Source organism: Zonotrichia leucophrys, chromosome 11, assembly GCF_028769735.1.
Source record: "Zonotrichia leucophrys gambelii isolate GWCS_2022_RI chromosome 11, RI_Zleu_2.0, whole genome shotgun sequence".
Classification (NCBI taxonomy): Eukaryota; Metazoa; Chordata; class Aves; order Passeriformes; family Passerellidae; genus Zonotrichia; species Zonotrichia leucophrys.
In genome coordinates this window covers 15,091,289-15,106,655 of record NC_088181.1, presented here as the reverse complement: position 1 = coordinate 15,106,655, position 15,367 = coordinate 15,091,289, and positions in this window count along the sequence as shown.

The window sequence follows — 15,367 nt, the reverse complement described above, 5'->3', positions numbered from 1 at the left end:
TCTCAATTGATTGCATTGGACAATTCTCCATTCCTTTAATCAGATTAACATAAAACTTGCATATCCAACATCAATTTCACATGCTCTAATTCTATAATGCATAAGATGTTGCACTGCCATACAACAAGCTCTTAAAGGTACTGTGTCTGCTGGTAAACTTTTAAGTAACTACATACATACACTCACACAGATTTGACCAGGGTAACCAATTATCTGCTTGTATTGATAGACAATGTCTCCTGAATATATAAATGAATCAATTCCTTATCTGGAAATAAAGGTCCATGCTCTAAATATAACATATTCATCAATTCCAAGAGAAAAAAAATATTCTTTTCTGTTTGTGCATCTGCCAATTAAAAATTTACTTTTTAAGTACAGTGTGAAACCTTCAATGTCTTCTGATATTTCATATACCTCTAATAGTAAACCTCATTGACCCATTCAGTAGCTTGCAACTACTTTTGAAATAGGCCCCGATTTGGAAGGTGCCAAAATGCTGATATTTCATTGACTGGTTACAATTTCTAATGTGCTGGTGAAAAAACAATCCTGGAGTACAAGAATCATAATCTCTATGCATCAATCCATCATTCAGAATTGCTTTCATAAAAGAAAAATTAATGTTTCAGTTGCCTACATGTGAAGGCAACACCAAACAGCCTTTATACAGCTGGAACCAGTTACAGGAGAAGTCAAAGGGTATTTATCACGGTTAAACATATTTCACACAATAGCAATCCCTACCTGGGAAACAAAAGCTTTGTAAGCCACCACAGTTATCAAACGTTAGTCACAAAATGAGCATCTAAACACAAGCTAAAATGGCTTCAGTGCAACTCCCTAGATCCATAGTTATTCCATGGAAATGGAATTATTGGCATATCAAAGTTTCAGATTTATGTACAAAACAAAGATCAGCCCTTCCCTCGCAATCCCAGAAGGAAAATCTATTGCAGTAATGCTGAGATCCATTTAAAGAGCATTTGTATGCAAAAGATTGGGCCCTAAATCTGGATGGACTTTTACTTTTATATGTAGATAATGTGTTATATGGAGCCAGTACAATAAAGTCTTAGACTGAGACAAAGCATAATAAAGATGGGACAGCTAGATGAGTATTATCTGCATACGAAGTATCCAGGTTACAAATGCACTCTTCAGCTGTTGCATCAAAATTTACCAAAATTTGAGGCTGAAATTCAAGTTGTTGAGCTGCTGACCATCAAGGGCATTCCTGAGCTTTGCAGTGAATGTGTGACATTGTACACAGTGAGCTGGACTCAGCCAGGAGTCAGTCATGCTCTGGCTCCTGCCAGCTCTGAGCTCCTACCTCTTTTGGAGCTAGTCCTGCTTGGAGACACATTTCTGTCGTTGTAATAGCAAACTATTTATTTTTTTTGTTTGGAAATATGTTAAAAATATATGTGTGTGTATGTAATGTGCATGCACACATTTGTTTCCACACTTGCCATAGAGAGGAAACCATTTTATGGCAAGTATCCAACCCTTCACATTATTTCTCTGGCAAACGCTAAAATGTCTGTCAACATCGTGTAAACAGGCTGGCAGGGAATTTTGAAGAAAGAAAATGAAAGCTGCCATTTATTCTGTGCATGACACCATTTAAACATTTTTCAAAACATTAAATGTTGAATTGCCATTTAAAATTTTGAATCATTCATCAACATGACATAAGGTGGCATGCATGTCCTTATAAATTCAAACAGATCAATCCCAGAATGACCTACTAAAAAGCAATCAAGAACCTCAATGCATGTGAAGGTGCTATAAACCATGGCAGATAGCACAGGGATAAGATGATGCTGAGCAGCACATCTGGTCGTGGTCTCTACACAAAGCACAGCTTAATTTTGCAGAATTTAAGGGTGCACAAGTGCAGGTTGTCCTGATTTGCTCAGATTGGCTCTGGGGTTTAATAAAGAAAGCTTTTCACCCTGCAGACCTGTTTGCAGCCTCGTGTGACTCTGCAGGTCAGCTCCTGGGGAACGGCCCCATCCAGGAGGGGATGGCAGAAATGCTGGGCTGCATCTGATGGGATCTCAGCAGATGCTGGGGAGGCATTTCCCCACTTCAGTGTGCCCACCCTGATTCCAACCCAACACACACAGACTCCGAAGTTTTGGTAAGAACTTCAGCAAAGAATAACATCATTTAAACATTCCTTTGAATACATCCTGCTGATCCCAGTGATTTGTTGGGCACCTCACTGTTTGTTGTGTGACAAGTTGGACTTTGGACAAGGTCAGCTCTTGAATCTTGATTATGTTTTTTTCCCCTTGAGCCAGAAGACATTGATTTGTACATCTAGTTTACCTTGTTTTCTTAGCCATTTGTGACACAGTACAACAGTTCCCATCGAAAAAAGTGTCATGTAAATAAATTACAACTTAGGACGTATACGTTAAATAATTTTATAAATGAACTTTAAAAATGAAGGAATAAAAAATGCCAGTCCCAACTTCTATGGCTGCAGTGATTATTCTGATCATGTTGTCATGTGTAATGAAGCACAGTCCCATCATTAATCAAAAGAACCAATCAGATAACTAATTTAGGCAATATTCTTTACCACAGGACATGTCGGTCAGTAAAAATGCATTAAAATAGCAAAAGATCAATAGTAGACACTAGGGACTGTGTTTACAAACCAGTCTTAAACTTCAGGGTATTATATTCTCAGTCATACTGGGCATCTGGTTTTTTTTAAGGATAAAATAACATATAAGATAAATGCTGAGATTTTATTTTCAGTTAATAATGTGCATTAGAAGCTGTCTGCTGCAAATGTATGAATTGCTGTGTTATTTAATGATTTCCACAAAAGTGTCTTTAGCTACTTTCTAAATACACTCTAACTAGTCTGGAGTGACACTGCACAGGAGAGAGTTGGCAGGTTCAGGATTTACCGATGTGTGCCTTCAATACCTTATGTGGGAGCCCACATCAAACACTGCGCCTGGCAAACACTATTTATGTTCTTCCTTGGGCAGCCTTGTGTTTTACATAGTCAATACCTTTATTTAAATGCAGATTGAAGGGACTTTGTTGCAAGCAGAGGCATACTTATACATTTTCCAACTTGGATCTTTTTATTCCTTAGGAATAAGACCTTTTTTTTCTTTTTTTTTTTTTTTTTTTTAGCAAATTGTTCCGATAATGAGAAAGTGCATCTCAAATGTGAAACATTTCCACTGAGTTTAATCCTTTCAGGATGGGAAAGGGAGCAGAGCCTTAGAATAACTGTGGCACAGGTAAGGTGTGCTGCCCAGCTGCCCTTGTAGCATCCCCCTGCTGAGCTGTGTCTGGAGAGCCATTCCCTGTGCCTGCACAGCTGTTCCCAGCCCCAGAGCCAGCCCAGAGAGCCACTTGTTAATAGTAGTGTGAAACCACAAAGGAGCTGTGAGTGGTCTCAGTGCTTACCCAAAGCCATCGTGAGCTGCATCATCCACCGTTCACACACAGGGCTCCTGAACAGAGGGAGTGCTCAAACACTGACAGAACACCTTCAGGGGTAAGAACAGGATATTAGGCAGATGCAACATTTATAGGATCTCTGTTTTGGAAAATACATCTCATTTTCAAAAATACTTAAGAGCTTCCTATCCTGCAGTAAACAGCAGAGCTGTTAGCAGCAGTGCAGCTGGGAGAGACAATTGGCACCTTCAGCAAAGGTGCTGCAGTTTGTCCTGCACAGCAACAGCTCAGCTGGATTGTTAGAAGTTGTTTTCAGCAGCCCCACCTTGTAGCAGCCTCTCCAACACTGTCCTGTGACAACATGGGAAAGGAGGAATGGATGGCTGACTCATACTTTGCTATTTTCACCAAAAAAATAATGAAATCCTACAATTTGGAAGACTAAACTTAGAATCATAAAACCACAGAATGACCTTGAAGATCACCCAGGTCTTGAAAGGAAAAACAAAACAAAACCACCCCAACACAACAAACCCCATTGCAGTTACTCCAAAGGGCAGCAGGGCCTGGCTACAGGATGCACCCAACATGAGGAGTGCCTGCAGAGCAGCCAGGTCCTCCTGCTGCCCACAGATCTGTGGCAGTCATACCTCAGTTCCATACCTGGTTGCACTCAGTGGACTATATGCACTTCACATTCCTGAATTCCTGGTCAAATTACTCTTATTTCTGGCCTCCACAATGTTCTGTGTGCTGAGATTCTGTGATGGATAGAAAAAACCCAAGGGCTTTTTTTTTTTTCTACAAGGAAATTAAATTTCAAACCTGCTGTTGTTTCACACAACACCTACTAGCTCTTGAAGAATCCTTCCCACCTCTCAGTTTTTCACCACTCTGTCTCATCTTCTCATGGCCATCTCTTTTCTAAGCCAAAAAGATTAAATAGATCTGCACTTTCTTCCCCCAGGAAAGCTATTTGATATCTTGTGGGCTTCCTCAGAACCTTCTCCAGTTCAGAGATAGAGGTGGTACCTCTAAGGTAGCCTATAAACATAGAAATACTGATGATGTCAGAAAAATAAACTAAAAAATCACAATTTGCTCTGTGCTCCTGGCATGGGAAGCAGGCACCAGCCAGAACTGTCCCACAGAACACTTTCAGCAGTTGGTTGGGATGGGTTTTAATGCTCGAGTGCTTAACAGTAAGCATATGCTTAAACATTTTAACACCTGACAGGTTTGATAAATGAGCTGATAGGAGGCTACTACTGTAGTCAAAAAATACACCTAGTAGTACTTTCAGAGAAGCGTAAAAACATCTGAGATATTTGAGCTGCCAAAGACCCTTGCATTCTGTTTTTTCAAGAGATTTTTATGAGATAGTGTTTGCTGATGTTTTTCTTAAAAACACAGAAACTTATTTTATTTTGCATAATTCAATTACTTCTTTCTATCCAATAAAATAAGCTCATTCAAATAAAATCAGAATTACTTCCCTCTTTTGGCTAGGGTACAGCATCTTTTGTACCCAGCTAAGCAATCTTCACAGTGCTTGGCAATAATCCTGCTTAGAAGGGCAGGATTTAGAACAGATGCAGACTTCTCCATGTTGGGGTGCTACCAAGTTCTCTGTTGATTAGTAGGGTGCATAATTGGGTATGACAGAATATAGATTTCTGGCAGAAAATAATTTCTAATGGGAGAAGCCACTTGCTGAGGACACCCACTTCAATTAAAGGTAGACCAGGACTCTAAGTTAGGATGTTAACCCTATGACTTCTCCCAGACTCACTGTTCCTGCTTTTAAAAGCTGGGATTCATTGTCTGGTTGTACCATTAACAGAAAAACAAAATAATATACAAACTTAGAAGTGGAAACAAGGATTCACCTGAAAATAGTTTGCTGAATCTGTCTTGCATGCAGTAATAACCTTTGATCATAGAATGCTGTATAAATATTATGCAAACACTATATTCTGATATATACAAACTTCCAGTTTAGCAAAAGATCTCAAAACCATTTGATTTTTAAACTAATCATTGGTGGGGAGGGGGGAAGTTACACTTTTGTGTGCACAGTTTCAGCCCTCTGTGCATATTGTCCTTGGGAGTGCCTTCTAAATTGAAATGAAAGGAGTGAAAAAACAAATTCTGACTCATCAGAGAAGTTCTGAGGAGATAAGGGTCTGTTTAGATGCCATGATATGATGCCTATTACAAAGTCCACATAAGTCACACAGAACCTTTCTATTGGCTTAAATTTTACCCGTGTTTTAATTAAAACTGGTCTCAAAGCAACAAGTTCTTTTGTGTCTTAATTCCTTCATCTGCTTAGTTTGGATCAGACAGCCTGCTCACCTCACTCTAAAGCAACCCAAAGAGTGAAGCAGCCTGTGTGACAGACAGACATGGGGATATGAGGCTGCCATGATCCCAGCCCCTGCTTTAGCATGTGTTTATCTCCTTGAAATCAGCGATAATCCTTATGTGCTTAACGTAAGGCATGTGCTCAAGTGCTTCATTTGATTAAAGCCTGACTGATTGGGTAAAGGCTTTTGATCTTGGCCTCTTCTTTGAAAAGAAAAAGAAAGAAAACAGAGATCAGTCCTAGAAAATCCTATTTACAGCAGTGTGTGTGCCACTGTAGCTGCTCCAGAGGGGCCATGAGCTCACCTGCCATACAAGGAACCCACCTGGCCCTGCAGCTTCGTGCATGGGGTCCCATGTCCTGACACAGACCCCCCAGCTGGGCCATGGGGGTCACACATCCCAACATAGGCACACCCAGCTGGACCATGGGGGTCTATGTCCCAACCCAGACCCCCAGCTAGGCCATGGGGGTCCCATGTCCCAGACAGACCCCCAGCTAGGCCATGGGGGTTCCATGTCCCAGACAGACCCCCCAGCTGGGCCATGAGGGTTGCGTTTTGTGACACAGACCCCCCAGCTGGGCCATGGGGGTCTATGTCCCAACCCAGACCCCCAACTAGGCCATGGGGGTCCCATGTCCTGACACAGACCTGGCATCTAGGCCATGGGGGGTCACATTTTGTGACACAGACCCCCCCGCTGGGCCATGGGGCTCACATTTTGTGACACAGACCTGGCAGTGGGGCCATGGTGGTTGGCTATCAGTGGTTTCCTCAGCTGATGGAAAGAAAGGGCACAGGCTGGCACGGGCACTGTGGTGTGGAGCTTTATCTGCACCAGGATCACTCCTGAGTGCCCCACACCCAGCCAGGGCCTGGGGCTTGGCACTGCCCTGGTTCCTGGGAAGGTGTGCAGGATGCCATGCAAAGGACACCCAGGGAATGGGCCAGGCATGATGGTGAGAGACAGCAGGGATGGCACTGCCAGCTTGCTCCTGGCTACTGCACCTTCCCAACGGGGTGTCTCAGAAGCTGCCACCAACACTCCCATAGCTCAGGCTTCCCTCTGTGCCACATCCAGGTCTCATGGGTGGCTGGGAATGGCCCACAAGGGTTAGAGATGCAAATGGGACTGCAGGGAGGAGTGCAAGGACAAAGAGTTACACAATTTATGCATTGCACACTTATACAAAACTTCTGGGGTTTTTCCACAACGTCTGTATCGACTTTTTCTTGCACAAAAGGTTTCACTCCGAGCCTTTTGAAAAGTGCTGGCCTAGGATCACAGACAAGGCTCACATGGAGAATGCAGCAGTTTGTAGAGTTTGAAATGTCAGCTGCTTAACACTGCACAGCAACAGGACAAACCAAGATGGGAAACATATCGAGCTGGAGCTGCAGGGGAATTTCAGGCATAAAATGTAATTGCTCCAACTGGAGTTTAGCCAGCACACCAGGATTCACACCCCTGTCTTGCAAAAATAATGCAATGAGGTGTGTGAACTGCAAATAATCATGACCCCAAATTTATGACTTACAGACATCTAAGCATGGTTTTTCCAGCAATACCTTCCTCTCCCAGCACCATATTGGGATATTTGGTCTGTGCTGGCTCAAAGAGGAGAATATTGCCCACTGATTTACCAACACCACTACACAAAGTCAGTGAGTCTCTTTGGAGGTCCCTTACTCAAATAATGATGCCTTGCAGCTTGTGAGATTTAACATCAGAGCATTAATTGGCATAACTACAACTGCAGCATAAAGATCCTATACTTCCCAAAATACTTTCTTAAGATATTAACTTAAGCTTTTCATCAATGATAGCAGATATATTTGATTATACTTTTGAACATTACAGTAATAAACACAGATTTGTAAAAAAATCTGTAAAAATACGTAGAGAGAGTATGAAGAGAGATATAGACAACTATTAAATTCTTTATTACATCTATCTACATTGAAATTTGTGCCCCGGGAAAAAAAAAATCAATTTGAAATTTCTGTCATGATTTCCTTCATATTAAAAAAAGATTTTGTGGTACCATAGGTCTAACGTTACCTATCAAAATGTTTTTAGAAAAAAAAATCACATTTGTTCTTAAAAAAAGTTGGAAAAGTGAAGAATCAAAATATACCATGATGGAAAAAAATACTCTCAGAAAACCTTTAGGAAATGTGGTTATGAGGATGTGTGTGTATATATATATATATATATATATATATATATATATATATATATAAAATGAGGATATGTGTTGGTCCTCTCAAGAGAAGACAGAGGTCCTTTTTCCTCCCCCAGTACATCCTAGGGTGACTTGTCTCACCAGAAAACAACAAGACAACAAGAGGATATGTCCAGGGTAGGAGACACTGGCTCAAACCCTTGGGCTGCTTAGGCTCTGGGCCAGGCACAGCTCCCTCAACACAAAGAGCCCCTGCAGTAAAACAGACTGGCATTCCACTCGTGTATTGATATATTTTGGGAATCTAAATAAACCAAATAAGGCATTTATGAACATAGAATTTTTTCAATTGTATTATTTGGGCAAATTTTGGTACCTAGCCAATACCTTAAAATATGTATTTTTAAACACAACACAAATGTTGCAGCTCACTGACCTGTAAAACAGTGAGAGCACAAAGAACAGTGAGGTTTAAAACCACTTTAAATCCCTCCAGCTCTCACTAATACACTGTACTGGGAGAAAATACAAGGGGATACATTTACACCAAGTCCTGTCCTCATTTTTAAATGATTCCATAACATGTACAGACTCCAGCACATTGGATAGTTATTTTTGATCTGTGCTGCATTTTAAACACAACAGTTTTTAAAGGAATCTGATTAACTCAGTGTTACAACTGACAGAAAAGTGACAAGGTCCAGCAGAAACAGATGTTCCCTGCAACTTGCTTCTTCCATCCCACGTGTCTTTTAAGCAACATTCAGATTCCATTTGGCGCTTCTCCCAATATTTTTCCCCCATCTTTAATGCAATTGTAGGAAAATTTGACGCTTATCTCACTGCTATAAATTTAATAGCAATATTAAAGAACATCACTCACATTAAATCTAAGAAAGTGAGACCATGATAATGTACATAGTTTTATGCTAATCCCTCACCAGTGCTCTTGTGTGCTCTCTTTTGCTTGCATTAGTGCTCTGCTCAAAGCAGATTAGTCTGTGCAAGCCTGCCATGGCTGCTGCCCTCTGCCCAGGTCTCACCCTGCCTGTGGAGCAGCACAGCCACACTGGGCTGCTTGGAGCCCTAGAGGCAGGAGCACTCCTGTGGCAGATGAATTTGGGCCCATGGTTCATACCTGCACTCCTTACTGAGTTAGCTCTGGCCTGGTTTCAGCTGCAGAAGAGTTCATTTCCTTCCCAGGAGCTGCTACAGAGCTGTGGTTTGGATTTGGGATGGGAACAGGGATAGTAACTCACTGATGTTTCAGTTGTGCAGAGAGTTCATGCTGCCCTGCTAGCAAGGGGGCTGGGGGCATGCAGAGCTCAGAGGGGCTGCAGCCAGCCCAGCTGGCCAGAAGGATATCCCAGAGCACATGGCATCATGCTCACCAGAAAAACTGGGGGGAAAGCTGGCAGGGTCCACTGCTTAGGAACAGCCTGGGCATCCCTTGGTGGGAGGTGAGCAGGTGTTTTTTATCTGCATCACTTGTTTTTCTTGGGTTTTATTTCTTTCTCTCTTTCTATTTTCCCTTTCATTATAATTTAGTATTATTGTTGTCATCATCATCATCATTTTATTTCAATTATTAGACTGTTCTCAGTGCACAAGTTCTCTGATTCTCTTATCCACCCCATCAAGAAGGCAGTGAGCAAGCACCTGTGTGGGGCTTAGGTACTGCCTGGGGTTAAGTCATGACAAACTGGAAACATGAGTCACTGCAAAGAAAAATACATGCCAGTTATAGGAGTATTAGCACAAAGAAGTATCAGTGTATTGTAGAGGAACCCAAAATAAATGTCTGTTAGTAGTACAGTATGGAAAAGCAAAAGAATTTAGATGGGGAGTCCCCAAACCCATCATCATATCTGCTCTATGTGAAAAGCTTTAAAAACAAAAGAAGGGAATCTATGTGTGTATATCATACAGTTTAATAACTCTGCTGTAACTACAAATTAATTCAAATCTTGTACTTGCATTAAAAATGAACTCTATTTTATGTTGATCATTAACTAAGAATATTTCACACTAGAGATTTGTCATATTAAGGAGAATTGAAACCACTTATATCAATTAATTGTATTATATATAATCTTTACATAGATTATCAAAAATAATTTAGATTCTATATTAAGGAAATATTAAATATGAATTCTGCAAGGAGTCATGACCCAAAGTCCTACCTAAATAATATTTTGGGTTAGGCAAAGCAATGACAAAAGAAAGGTGCAAATCAAAAGGTGATTGTGAGTACTCTTCAGTGAAATTTCTCCACTGAAAAATGCAGTAACACAATGTATTACTGTGTATAATGTAATATGTATTATTGTGTATCATGTAATACAACGGAGATGTTTCACGACCTCATGTCAGTGTCCTTAGGAACAGAGGCTCAGAGGTGGGAGAGAGAAAAAGGGGTTACAGTATGGTGGCAGCCACAAGTGCAAGAAATAGGAGGCCCTAAATCCATCAGGATGAGAACTTGAAGCTAGTTCTTCTCCTTGCCAGACAGTCTTGTTTTGGTCTTCCTCACTCCATTCCTCCCTTTAAAGATAATACTGCTTCTAATAACAGCAACACACCACCCTAACAAGATAAGCTTTTCATTTTGAATATTATAAAAGAGCTTTCAAGACTTGGAAGCCTTAGTATTTTTCACTTATTCTCATTTTTCAAGGATAAATTCATCCTACAAACCTATAAAAGAAACACAGAGTGAAAGAAAGGTGGACTCTGCCTGAGAGCATTAGGCAAAGCAGTCCAGGAGCAGGAGTTTATACAATTAAGAAACTTTTGAGCATCACCAGCACAAGCACCTACAATACAATCCATGCCAAAAGCTTTGTGAGTACTGCCCCAATTTTCATCTCTCTACAGAACCTGGCCAACACTTCAAAGCAACGGGAAGGATTTCTGCAATAGGAAGGGACCACAGGGCTGGAGCACTCCAAGACATGAAGAAGTGCATTAGAAACCACCAGAAGTCCAAAAAAAGCCATAATGATCTAGAACAAGTTGTCCCCTCTGGTTCTGCATCAGGGCAAGATTCTTCACATGGGAACAGAAAGGAAATATAATAATTGGTTATCTCTTCAATAAAATGAGCTTTGACCACAGTTAACAAAATGAGTCTAAATTAACTGTGAATTATTTGTTTAGGGGCTGTGCCATCCCAGATGAGCTGAAGCAGTCACACAAGACAACACCAGCAATATCACTTAGAGGACACCTATTTTTCTCAACCCAGAGAAGGCAATAATACTCAACACAAGACAGCACTGATGCACAACCTCAGAGTTACCATATCTGCCTTTACAGACCAGTAACATTTCATATATCACTGTCATGGTGCTTCCACAAAAATACCTATCTCCTGCATCTCACAACACAGAGCTTTAAGATTGCTTATCTTCCCTCAGAGGAAGGAACAGTAAGCCTCTGCCACAGCAGCCTCCATGGGAGCGTGTCCATTATCATGTTTTGGCACAGTGCAGTGCCTGGCATTCTTCACACAACCTGCAGATAGCCCAGATACTTCTTGGAAAGAGATTTCAGTACAAACCTCCCCAGAATGTTACTGGAACCCCACTTGGTTCTGGCTATAACCTTGAAATAACCGATGAAAGGGTTTTTGACATGCTAACTACCAGATTTACAAGCAGTAAGTGTGCACATTATAGATCAAATTTCAATAATGTTATAACCTTCTTCCAGAAGGAAATATAAGCTTAGCCAAATATTTCTGATTTTCTAAGAGTTCCACAATCAGCAAGCCATCCACAAAGAGAATTCCTAAAGACAAAATAAATTACAAACTTTACCTCTGAATAATTGTGCGCATCAGTGCCACATCATCCTCACACCTGTCATTACCCCGTGCCTTTTCCACGCAGGACAAATTGAAGATAGGGGAAGCTTCAGAAGTCCCAAAACCCCCTGGATGTCAGGACCCCATGTGCTGCCAGAGAGATATCTCAGCATGTTGCAAATGCAATTTGAGAACTCTGGATTTGGAAATGGGCTGTTTAGCTCTGGGATGATGCAGAGAATCCATTAATTAACAAGTGACAGGAGACATAGCCATCTCTTCACTTCACCATCCCACCGGGAAGCGAGAGGAGCGCTGAGCATCCCCCAGAGCACAGAGGCAGCCTGTGGGGCTGGGGAATGGGACTGCAGCTCCAGTCACTGCTGTGCAGCTCCCACCTTTCAGAGGAGCTGAGACTTCATCAGCTTCTGCTTCTGCCAGTCAGCAGAGACTTTTCTCAGCCTCTGAAGTGCAGAAAAGAAAGGGAAAGCAGCAATGCCATGCCAAGGGAAGTGCTGCTTGTCACACAAACAAAGGCATCAGAGACAGACCATATTAAATAGGAATATTTCTTCATTGAGGAAAGTTGCCGACAATTTAATCCATTCTGATACAATTTTTAATGCAGCTGGTATTTTACCTTATGATTAAACCTGAAAACAATAAGCAGAACACAAATGAGAGTACTTGCAAAACCTGGAACAGCATTCAGCCTCAAAACTTCAAACATTCTGGAAAAAAGACCTTTTCCAACTTTTCTATCTAGTAAGCATCCCTAGTACTGCCTGTCCAAGAGCAGACAGTGTGATCAGCCTGTCACAGAGCCAGGGAGCCCAAACCTGAGTAGTGTTAAACAAAAGCTCTCTCGTCCACACTCCCTCCAACCACACTTAGGGAGGCACAGTGACAAACGTGGTGGCAGCGTCTCACCAGCAGGGAATGCACCACCTTATGTACAGATACAGCAACTTAAACAAAAGGCTTCTACCTTGAAAACTTCCACAGTGAAAACTTTGCTTCAGAAAAATTAAGGGAATTAAAAATCCCCGGCACAGAGCTGAGCAGTCCATCCCAGCTCAGGCTCCAGCTTTTGATCTTCTCCCTTCCCTTCCATTTCTTTGCTCAAGGCACATGGATAAAATTAGAAACATGCACATAATAGTGATCTTCATTCAAACAGTTCCTTGTTTACCCTCTGCCACCTACTTTGTCTACAGCTTTCTTTCAAGTAAATCATACAATTACTTTCCCACCCACTCTACATTTTAAGTGACATTTGATTAACAAATAAACTAACCCTTAATAAGAAAACTATTGTCTAAATAAGCACTAATACTTTAAATTAAGTACTTTAAATACACCTAATTATGTATTTAATCAGGATTAACAGGACATGCATTGTATGCTAACTAACACAAAAATTAGATTACTTAAAAGGTATTTTTAGGCTTGAAAATTATATAGAAAAGAAGAATCTTTTAAAAGCTGGCATATATGATAATTTAAATTTACTTTAAATATCACAAATGAAATAAATACCTAAGTCCAGGGATATAACTTATACTTGTTTTGTAGATACATATGTCACAAAAACAGCATTGCTTCCATATGATGTACATAAACATACTTAACCTGGAAGCATACAGCTGGCTTCCCATATCCCACATCTCTACCTCAGAGCCTCACTGGCTTATTTCTACTGGAATTTGGGAATTTGTGGTCTGCAGAGAACACGAGCATTTTGAAATAATTTTCCATTCAAATTCAGATCAATATTTTATTTAATCCCCCCTCCCCCATTTGTTTCCTCCTCTTGCCTGAACTTTTACAGAATGGAAATCCATCAGAGCTGCCCAGGGCTATGCCTGCTGGAAGCCTGAGGGTCTGTCTGGGAATTCTCCTTGTGTTCAGGGCTGGGATGTTGCAGTGCAGATGTAAATCCAGGGAGCTGAGGCCTGGGATGTGGGGCAGCTTTCTGGTGTGGCTACCTTTGAGCTGCGAGTGCTGGCAGGCAGCCACAGAGCCACGCAGGTGACCTGGCAGGGAACCAGACAGATTTACAATGAAAATCTGCTTAGCAGGCTAGGTTCTCTGGGAAGATTCATTGAAAGCCAGATGTTTTTGTGAAATGTTTTGCTTTTGACGAATCGGCATTTTCTGATGGAAAAGAAAAAAAAAATAAAAACCAACAAACTTTTTTTCCAAAAACTTCCACTGAGCTCTGCCGGCAGCTGCTGCTTCCAGGAGGAGCCAACAGCGACACGGCAAGGTTGGGGACAGTGTTCCAGGGCCTCCCAGCTCCTGGTCCCCTCCCTCTCACCAGAGTTGCCCACCACAGCTGAGGTTCCAGGATGGTCCAGCTGTTCTCCTCCATCCCCCACAGCCAGCACTGGCCCATGCCCAGCACTGGTGTTCAGACACAAACGCTGGCTCCACAACAGGCAGAGCAGCAGCAAACACTGCAATACCTTCAGGGCCTCTCAGAAGCCCTCTCTCCTTAAACCAGCCCCAGTGCGGACACTCAGCAGGCTGGCAGTGCCCTGGGGATGGATGTTCCTGCTATCAGCACCACCCCTGCCTTCCTCCTCATGCCCCAGTGCTGCAGCTCAGAGGTGGCACAGGAGCCACCAGGGAGCTGATGGTGGGGTGCCCCCAGGAAACCCAGCCCAGCCCCATTACAACACACCAGAAACCTGAGGAGCTTTAACTTCCAGCCCTTCCTGCCACCTTCTGCTGTGTGCTGACACGAGCAGCAAAAGGCAGCCGGCGCTTGACAGCTGAACACAGCTCAGACGGATAACGGCTTGTGTCTAACAAAGCCACTCCTAATAAAAGAAATAGGCATAAAAGCAGAGAAAAGGACTGTGCTGCACGCAGGGCTTGGGGACTGACTGAACAGTGGTGCTTCTTTCATACCATGAGTTATCTGGAAGTGGCACTGAAGGAGAGCACATGAAATGTGCTGATGAAAACTCTGCTTTAAAGACTTCTCTTTCTGAGGCCAGAAATGCTGTATGTCTTTCTCTCAGCAGCAAGCCAGACCCACTACTTTATTTCTGGTGATAAGTAAATGGTACACGTTAAATAGTCACTAGGTCTTCAGAAACTTCACCTCCAATATTATTTTAAAGGAGTTTCAGCTGCAAAAAGCAATTTGATTTTCTAGACACAGCTATCTTTCAAATTAAAGCTTTTACTTTTTGATACACAAAGTTTAAAAAAAAATCTCTTGAATCCATCACATTCAGAACATCTGTCTGTCCCAAAGTCTCAAAACATTAACACATTCTTTGACTGTAAATATGTTAGAATAGCCAAATAACTGTGTGTCAAATATGACACTTTCTTGTGCTAGTGAAACACAGATGAAATTCATCAACTTCAGTAGATTGCAGATTTAGAGTTCTGTAAATAAGGGAAAAAATTGGCCCTGCACTTTAATTAACATTTTAAATCAAATCTGCATTTGAAAATGTGCCAAAATTGGAAGAGATCATAAATAACCTTGGTCTGCAATATTATACTAGAACATGCTTGTGCCTTCTCTGCTTTTAAAAAAAAAAAGT